This window comes from Stigmatopora nigra, chromosome 5 (genome assembly GCF_051989575.1).
Source record: "Stigmatopora nigra isolate UIUO_SnigA chromosome 5, RoL_Snig_1.1, whole genome shotgun sequence".
Lineage (NCBI taxonomy): Eukaryota > Metazoa > Chordata > Actinopteri > Syngnathiformes > Syngnathidae > Stigmatopora > Stigmatopora nigra.
In genome coordinates, this window is record NC_135512.1 from 7,159,605 (window position 1) to 7,169,345 (window position 9,741).

Genomic DNA, 9,741 nt, shown 5'->3' on the forward strand with positions numbered 1-9,741 from the left:
GGCTGGAGGAGGAGAAACTGGCAGGGTGCCTCCTTTTAGCAACGGGAGAAGAGGAAGTGCTGCGAGTACTTTTATGTTGACTCCTTCCTGCTACGCTTGGAAAGGTACACATTCACACGACAATGAGTGGCAATGTGAGCTGTGATTATGGCGGTCGGGGCAATGGCACTGTTGAAAGAACTGGGAATTTGCATTGGCGTCATTTCCAAACCACTGGTTACACATTTAACATCATGACATGTATCTTATAGTGGGGTAAATCGCCACTTTTATGAAATTAAAGTGATGGATAATTATCCTTTTGCTTGATATATTGATCCAAATTGACCAATTTGGGATTTTTTGGGCAAGAGGCTGGTTTGATACATAGTATATACAAAAAATGACACACAAATCTTGCCATCTTTTATCATTTCAAAGTTATTCTATCTAGAAAAGTGCATCTCGGAACGCCATTTGATTTTTTTAAGCCATTCTGGTGGTGATGTCGTAACCATAGTTGCATTCTTAAAATTTGGCCAGTGCATATTGACAGAATGGCATATGACCACAAGAGAATAGAAAACTTATGCCAGCTTGCAGAATGGAAAAATCCTGACAGCTTCTGTTTGGACATTTTTTTAGTGTGAGTGTTTATAGAAGGGTTTAAGACAGCTGAAAAAAGTAAGAGTAATTAGAATCTACTTTCCTTATTAAGCCCTGTGTCACTTTTGATGGATTTGTTTTCCCGAAAATAGCATCTGCCATCATTTTACATTGACTTGCTGTAGCATTTCACAGCAGCCTTTTAACATACAAATAGGCCTGTAACAAAAGTGTAACATTTTGACCTGGTGCCTTAAAAAAAACAACATTATTACTTGAAATGTGTTAAGTACTGTGTGCTTATCTAGCGACAAAGTTCTTACGAGGCGACAGTCCCCAATCTGTTTCCCATCATTTTTACGTAAGACTGTTTTCACCGAAGATGCTGCACCACAACAACACGGAAACGCCCCAAAAAAACGACGTAAATCCCGCTTAACGATAAAAAAACACCTCCTATTCACCAACTAACTCCAAGCCAATATTTCACGTTTCCATCCAAATCCACTGACGTGCGGCGTACGTCCAACCCAAATGTCAACATGCTGACAAGAGTCTCCCAGATGTGGCGTGCAGCCGCCAAATACCACCGCGACGCTCTATTGTCAAAACAAGTTAGCCTCCAGGGTAGCGGCGCATTCCGTACGCCTTTGCGAGATCTCAATGCGGCCCCTCGGCGTGGAGGCCATAAATTGCCACTAAAGGACGCGTGTCACTCGGCCTGTCGACGCGGGTAATTGTCACTGCTGCAAATCAACAGAAACCAGCAGCCGGCATTGAATATTCCCGTTTCAGCGCCAGTGGTGAAGAAACACGTCCAATCTCTTTCAACTAGGAGGGTTGGCTTTGCAATTTTTTTTTTCAACTGGCAAATTTTGTGTGCATTGCACAGGAAGGACTGTGCGATGAACTCAGTCTCAGTCTGCAGATGGCCCTCACCTTGTGGACTTCCTGGGTGTGGCTCCAGTTTTTTTTAACTAGGTCTACAATGTCTTGTGTGTCTTGTGTATGACTTGGTACTGCAACCGAGAAATTTCCCGAATATGGGATGAAATCAAGTTCTAACCTAACCAAAACTCTTTCAGGGGATGTTAGACGCCCAATGGTGTGGCTCTTAAAACTGACTTTAAAAAATGAGTTTATCACTAGATAACTCCAATCAATTGTATTTGAAAAGCAGGAGTGGAAGTAAGAACTGTCAAAAAGTCACGTTCTGGTAACAGTTGTAGGAAAGTGATGCTAAAATAGCATGTAAAAGTTCTCCAGTATGGAAATAATTGGATTTTTAAGATTATTTCAGTGCATTTTTTCATTGCAACGTTTTAGTATAGGACTCAGTGTTCTCAAAATTAGGCCATTCTGACATGGATCTCTTACAACGTGCTGCCTAATTTGAAATACTTAATCAGTTATTGTATTACATTTACCAAAAAAAGTAATGAAACAAATAACAGCTAGTAAATAAACACATTTTTAAAAAATGTGCTCACCGGCCAAGTCCATTTAAACACACACTGCCTTTTCCCTGTTTTGTACATAGATTATTGAAAATGTGAAGGTTGGGCCAAAACATTTTCCAGTTGAGGAAAGAACCAACAAGCATTTTCCACCACAAGCCTCCATCCAAAATGGCCACAGCCTCCAACACACCTAATACAGGTACTAATAATAATAAATAAGCAAGCTTTCACTTGCAATGTAATCAACGCGAGACGCCAGGCCAACAAGGCCAGCTGTGTTATCGTTGGTGTCCGAAGCCGGGCCGTCAAAAAGTGGCAAAGTGACATGCGTATATGCACAATGGCTAATTACTGCCAGTTAGCCAGCTCATTTATGGCTATTATCCCTGAAATGACTTCCTCTACTGCCCGGTGGGATACGCGTCAAGTTGGAAATGCGCCTTTGAGTTTTTCACCACAATTTAGGCCAAATGGCCAAATAGCCAGTATTTATTGGCGGCACCTGCGGCGTTTGACAGTTGAGGCGTTCAGTACTCACACGGGTGGGAACGGGTGTTGAAAATAGGCACATTTAAATGCAATGAATAATTGACAGCTTAAGTTTGCGTCAGAACGTGGTTGACCTGTCGCTACTTTCCATTATTGCAGATAAACAAAAAGACAAACATGCAGTTTTTCACAAAGTGGGGAATTCGCACTCATGATCATAGCGCCACCGAGCGGAATCGAGCCCACGCCTGACCGCATCGAAGTCAGGTGAGTCAACCACTACACCATCAGACCGCCTATGGAAGAAAATATAGAGAAAAAAATATATCCCATCTATGTAAACTATCCCAAAAGTGTCTCTGGAAATAATAAATAAATAAATAAATAAAAGAGAGGATAGCATCAACAAAAAACATTTCTGGATTGGCTCTTAAATCTTAGCAATTTTCCTTTCTGCAAGCCACACCCCAAAACTTCAGCACCGGCACAAATTGATAGCTTTGACATATTGTTAACAATTAAAAACTGTCCTTGTCACCGTAACTATGCACGAGCGGATGACCCGACCTGGATTCAAAGAAAAAGAAACAGAGACATGGGCCTTCATTATTCACTAGACGGAATAGAGAAGAAGAGGAAGAAAGAAGAAAGAAACGCGATGACCTGGTGTAACGCCGACACCGGTATTGCCTGGCACTCACATCCACTGCCCAAATGGACAGAAAAATGTCCAATCAATCAGAACGGGGGAGGAAGGCTAGCACTGTCAAGCCAATTCAATTGCCAACTATTAAGTGAATGACTTGAGATTTAGTTTTTTTTTGGTACTAGATAATAATGATGCGAAAAGTAGTGAGGTGTCATCAATGTGTTGCTCAAGGACGGCCCACCTCTACGCCAGCTCCAGGGTGGGCCGCCACATCACATTGTTTGGTCTGGGCCGAGGGTCCCGTTGGGAAGCGCACATATCCACTCAGCACGCTTGCGTACAAACATGTCTGGACCTTCCACGGCCGACCTGCCAACACACACAGTCGTCTCACGAGCTGCTCTGGGTTTTGTCAAACAAACACACTCACACACACATACACACACACATGTGCGCTCAGGGGTTATCCAAATACACACACAAGCAAGCAGCTAATGCATGTGCACACAAGAGGCTGTGATAAGAGCCGGAGCCCTTAACCTTAACCAGTGCGCTCAATCACCCTGGCTGTTTGTGTGCGCTTGAGTTTCGACAGACTTTTTTTTCTTTCTTTCTCTCTTTCTTTTACTTCTCTGACAAACCAGTCGGACCGCACAAAAATCAAGGCGCGCTAGAATAGAAGCCATTTGTGGAACTGATTTCTGGTGCTCAAAGCACCACAACAAATAGCGATGACTAACTGACGGATTGATTCAGAAAAAAGCACATTCCAGTGACCAGAAAACTTGATTTTGGAATCACAAAATTGTAAACTCTTAGCCTTATTTAGTAAAATGACTTGACAGCATGATGTGAAACTTCATCCGACTCTAAAACGTAACCAGAAACCCAACTTTGACGACAAGCCATAATTTAAAACTCCAACCTGATTGAAAGTCTAATTTGAAACCCTAACGCACACTTGAGAACCTCATTTGAAACCCAATTTGAAAACCTAACCAGGCATCAAACCTTAATTTGAATTCCAAAACCTGATTTCAAACTCACTTTTTAAAAGCCAACACTGACTTAAAAACCCGAGCAGAATTGAACTATATCCTCCTCATAATGACAACAAACACCGAATAGGAAAGCCTAAACCTGAGCAGACGACAAAAAATGGAAATTTGTCCCCTGAAAACTTAGTCCCAACTTAGAACCTTACTTTGAAAGTCCGTTACTGAATTTGGAATCTTTAATCACCCAACTAGAAACCCGAAACCCCCTTTGAAAACATTGTTTGAAACCACAGCTCCAAGTTCAAATTGGGCTTTCAAACCAGGTTTTCATATTTGGTTAGGGCTTCAAATTAGACTTTAAGGTTTTAAGTCACGATCAAGAGTCCAAAAATAAAGCCTACAGTGAAGATCAGAAGGCAAAATGTTGACTTCTCATCCACAAAGGGCTGATTTTAAATTAAAAATCTTGTACCTGACTCAAAAATCTTAATCTGATTTGAATCCTGAACCAAAAATTTGATGGAAAGCCCTAACCACAACTTGAAACCCAACTTTCAAAGCATGTACGTAAATATCTGACTTTGAAAGTTTAACGTAAAATAACAAGTCATTTAAGTAAGAAAAACAACATTTTGGAATTGACTCGTAACCATGACCCAGACTTGAAAATCCTTACAAATCCAAAGTATAACCCTAAATCTTGAACTTAAAACCAAATCTTAACACTAACTGGAAAGTGTTGGGGTTGCCAAACCCTTTGAAAACAACATTTTTTTTCTGCTTATTCTGCTTGTGATTGTTGTGCCCCCTCCCTCCTCTTTCCTCTCTTGCTCAACGCGGGCGTGGTGCGGATCGAGCGTGGACGCCAAGCCGAGTTTGTTGTGGAGAATTGACAGAGCAACGCTGCAAAGTGTCAGAGGCAAAGACTTTTGTTCAAGGCTGCTTTACACGCTGCCATGTTGACACGAAGCTGCATCAGTCCTCTGTCAACAGTCACAGTCCAAACAGCTCTAAGAACACTACGGGCCAGGCCTACTTGGAAAAGCCAATCTATAACCCAAAGACAGACTGGAAAGCTACTTTGAATTCCAAAACTTAGAAAGGGACTGACAACACCCACTAAAAAGTGACCGTCACGTCACATGACACATTTCTTTGACTTTTGGCGATAAACCAAATCGAGATTTTCTTCTCCTTCCTGTGGATAGGCTCCACACCTTTGTAAAATAAGCGGTAAATGAATTTAAAAAGTACCTTGAGCAATGGAAAAGTTGATTTCCTTCTATTTTCAAGCCCTAGCTCTTAATTGAAACGTCAACTTCAACACTTTATTTCAAAACAACCCCTGGAATTCTGACTTTTCACTCCAAACCACCACACTTTTGACAGCAATAGATGTCCAACCATAACTTTGAAACAGCATCCTAACTTTTAACATGAACCTTGACTCAAAAAACATCATTTAAAAAGTTTGACCCTGACGCAAAACCCTCAAAGGGTGTACAGAAAAGTCCTTGTTAGATAAATGGACTTTCAAGCGGCAAGCAAAGTGTAAATAAAACAAACATGTGAGACACTTAAAGGTATTCAACAGCAGAGGACAAAGAGCGCATTTATCCTGAGAGACAGTGAAAGAGGAAAGGAAAGATTAAAAAAAAAATAGAAAATACAAAAAAGGGAAGGAGGGGTCGATGATTGGAGGAGGACGAAGACGGGAGAAGATGCCAGAAAGGAAAAAAAAAAAATCAACTGTCGGTGGAACTTTTCCAAAATAGCAGATCCTGGAATGTTGGCGTAAGGTGCCACATGAAGCTGCAAGTATTTGTTATTGAGTCGCCGCGGCAACGGGACAATCTGAGACATTCTCGTGCGCGTGCAGCTTTGCGAAATGACAGGAATGCGGACAATTGAAAAAGGCTGTGAGTTGAAAAAAAACAAATGTGCCCCCCCCCCCCCCCACACACAAACACTCAATATACTGTCATCTTCCTACTACTCCAAGCCAGAGACTACTTTTGTCTTTAACGTGTCCCTGGGAGAAGACAAAGTCAGGAGACACTAATTACAACCATCCAGACACATCGGGGCCTCTTGCCACGAAAAAAAAAAAAAAAAACCTGATTTATGGTCACCTTCACCTGCTTTCAGTGCACGAATCAATGTGAGCGTCGCAAGGACAACCCGGAGACAGACGAGGCTGGGAGGTGTTTAAAAAGGACGTAAAAAAACACACACACAATGATAGATGTCTGACACATTCTCTGTCATTCAAAAAAAATACAAAAATAAAGTGAACGTATATAAGTCGCGCTTCAGTATAAGTCACGGAAGTCAAAATAGAATATATATATATGAGAATAAAACAAAAAAACAGGCTAAATAGGCCTGTGTCTACATCACATACATTATTTAGATATCTGTAGCCTACTTTACACAGAATACCATTATTAAATTAGATTAGAACTAGATTTCATCCCGTATTTGGGAAATGTCTTGGTTGCAGTAGCAAGACAGACACACAAGACAATGTAGACCTAGGTCAAAAACTGGAGCCACACACAGGTCGACAAGGTGGGGACCTTCTGCAGACTGAGGTTAACGCACAGTCATTCAGTAGTCTGGAGGTTTTAAAGATCATCTTCCTTACCTAGATCCTCATAAACTGTCCTATCACCTTATCAGAATAGATTACCAATCTACTTCGGAATCACTACCAGAACCATGAGTCTTCATCTTTAAAACAACATGTCTACAACTCCCTTCTCGTGGGTGTCAGTGGAAAAAAAACGAAAAAAACAAAAAACATCTCAGTTGCAGTAGAAAGCAGGGACTCTGAAAAACAAAGAAATATTTAAAATGAACTACAGATAGCATTTGTATTGCTGCTTATCCGTAACTATCTAGATATGCTTCGTTATTGGCACCATGGACAGAATATTTGGTCTTTCACCATATAAAATATTCTGTCCATTGCAGTCGTGATCAATCATGTGCACATTGACAGCGATGGATGTTTCCAGTCAAGCGGTCAAAATGGATTGGATGTCCGTCACCGTCGGTGCCACCGAACAAGAAAATCCACTCGTATAGTACGAGACTGCTTTCGTAGGCCAATCTCTACATGCGAGCCAGCCCCCTCCCTTCTCTACTCACCACTCAATATTGATCTCAGATCAGCTTTCATGGCCGCCTCAGAGAAAAGGGGGCAGGATGCCTTGGACTAGAAGTACTAGAAGTAAGAGAAAGCTGAGTCAGGAGTGGCTAATGTCTAATGTTTCATAGGCTGCCGTCCTATTTGTAACTCTCATAAAAGCAAAAAGGGCCGTCTTAAAGCCACGGTATGATATGAATTTGTCCTCAAAAAATGAATTCAAAGCATTTGAATCCGGTAGCCTAGGAGTTTATTTTGATCCAAACTCAAAATAGCCGAATATGAAAGCTTTGCCTATCGGTGAAGCTGCTTTTTTGAACCTCATTTAACTCATGGCTAGACATCCAAACCATTTTGACCGAGTTTTGAAAAGCTGTCCACTGTCCCTCAAAGGGTTGGTTATAAGAACCCTTATGCTAATCCTTTTCCATGTACAAGAAGAAAGATTTTACAACTGAATCTGAAATATGAATTATTGCTTGCCTGGAATCAAGAACTTTACCTCTTTAGTTTTTTCATAATAAAAAAAAAAATCAATGGAGGAATGGTTTGTTGTCATAACTATAAAACCTGTGCCAGGTGGTATAAGTCAAAGTAGAAGGGCTTCAAGTGACCAAAATGGAGTTCTGAATTGTCCATTTGAGACTTAAAAAGAACAACCTCCTACTCTTCTATGCGGCTATTCCTCCTCCTCCTCCTCTTCCTCCACGCAAAACAACTTTGACTTCTTGATTGCCTCCGAAAGGCCCGGCTGGAATAACCAGCAAGTCCAAACAGATGCTGACAAGCTGCCAGGCGCCCTTTTTTTTCACGCACACAAAACAACACAAACGCACATGGAAGCCCCTTTCCCCCTTCCCCCTGCCTCGTGTGCCAAAACAAAAAAACTCACACCGAGTGAACCGAGTTGAGGAGGTCCCCCCCCCCCCCCCCCCCCCCCCCAGCTTTGTAGAGCTAAATGGAGTGGAACAGGTTAGCATTGCTGCCATACAGCATCCCACCTGTCCAAACATAGAACTGGCGCACACACGTCGAAAAAAAAGGCCTCCATCTGGAGCGAGGCACCGCTGGGTTTTAATAGCGATCGATCATTCTCCCCGGTGGACGCACTCGCCGCCCTGTTTCAGCCAGATGAGAATATGCATGTGCACACACATGCACGTCTTAAGTGCAGCAGAGTAAAAAAAAGAAAAGAAAAAAAGCCATTTACCCTTGCTGTGTGTGTGTGTGTGTGTGTGTGTGTGTGTGTGTGTGTGTGTGTGTGTGTGTGGCTCACAGCCTTTGGTTTTTGATTTCATTTACATAATGAGGCCCAGACGCACTCCAAAAGATTAAATGACACTGGGACAACAAATAGATTCAAAACATCTTTCTCCCTCTTTGGGAAAAGCTGCCTCGTGTTACAGTTAATTTACAATAATAATTGTTAAAGCCCTAAGCAGTGATGAACGGGAAATGGAGATGATCAGATAGCATTGTTTTTAAAGGACTTGGAGTAAAAATACTAGTAGTTTGTACTTATATTGGAGGAGTTGCCGATACCATGTACGGAAAGTTGGCCATTTTGGAGATAGAAATACAGTAAAAACAATTTTTGGGGGTATAAAATAATGGTTAACAGATGGGGAAGGGGCACGTTATGCACATTTGTGTTTGTTGTGGTTTTGTCCAATCGTCAGAATAAAAATGACATCAAAAATCTGATTTCATGAAATATAAATAATATTGTCACCAAGTTAAAGGTAGTAGTCATTTTGAAAAGAGGCTAATATAGATAAACACAGATAACTCATTTTAAACCTCATTTGACAGGCCAATTATAACTGTAACTTCATTTGGAAAAATGTAGCAAAAATGTAGTAAAAGTCCATTTTTTAAAGGCAAAAATAAAAACCCAGTCAAAGCAGATCCTTGTGAGGTGATAAATGCCCTATTTTGATTAGTCTGGGTAGTTAGTGACGATTAATCGCCAACACCAATAAAGTCTTTGGAGCTGCCACCTTTTATGGAGCTAATTAATTAAAAAGATGAAAAGACGTCGGCGGGCAATGAACGTTTGTGGCTTACTGGCGCTGAAGGGCGGAACAATAGGATGTCACCCTTCTTGTGTGCGTATGTGATAATCAAACGTCGCGCAATTCCCGTCTTTAAGCCATCACAGTAAATCTGGGAGGTAACGAGAGACATTTGTCATGTGGCCCAGCCTGGGCTTTTTCATTAGAAAATGGCTGCCGGCGCGTCTTGTTAATGTGTGCACGTTGGCGGGCCTCATTTCAAATTCAAGTTAAGTCTGTAGGGCAGACAAAATGTGATGAAGGATAGGGAGCAAAAAGGAGAAACGGGGAATGAAAGGGAAGATTTCAAGGTGGGCTGTGAGAATTTGGATCATATATAACTGTAATATCAATT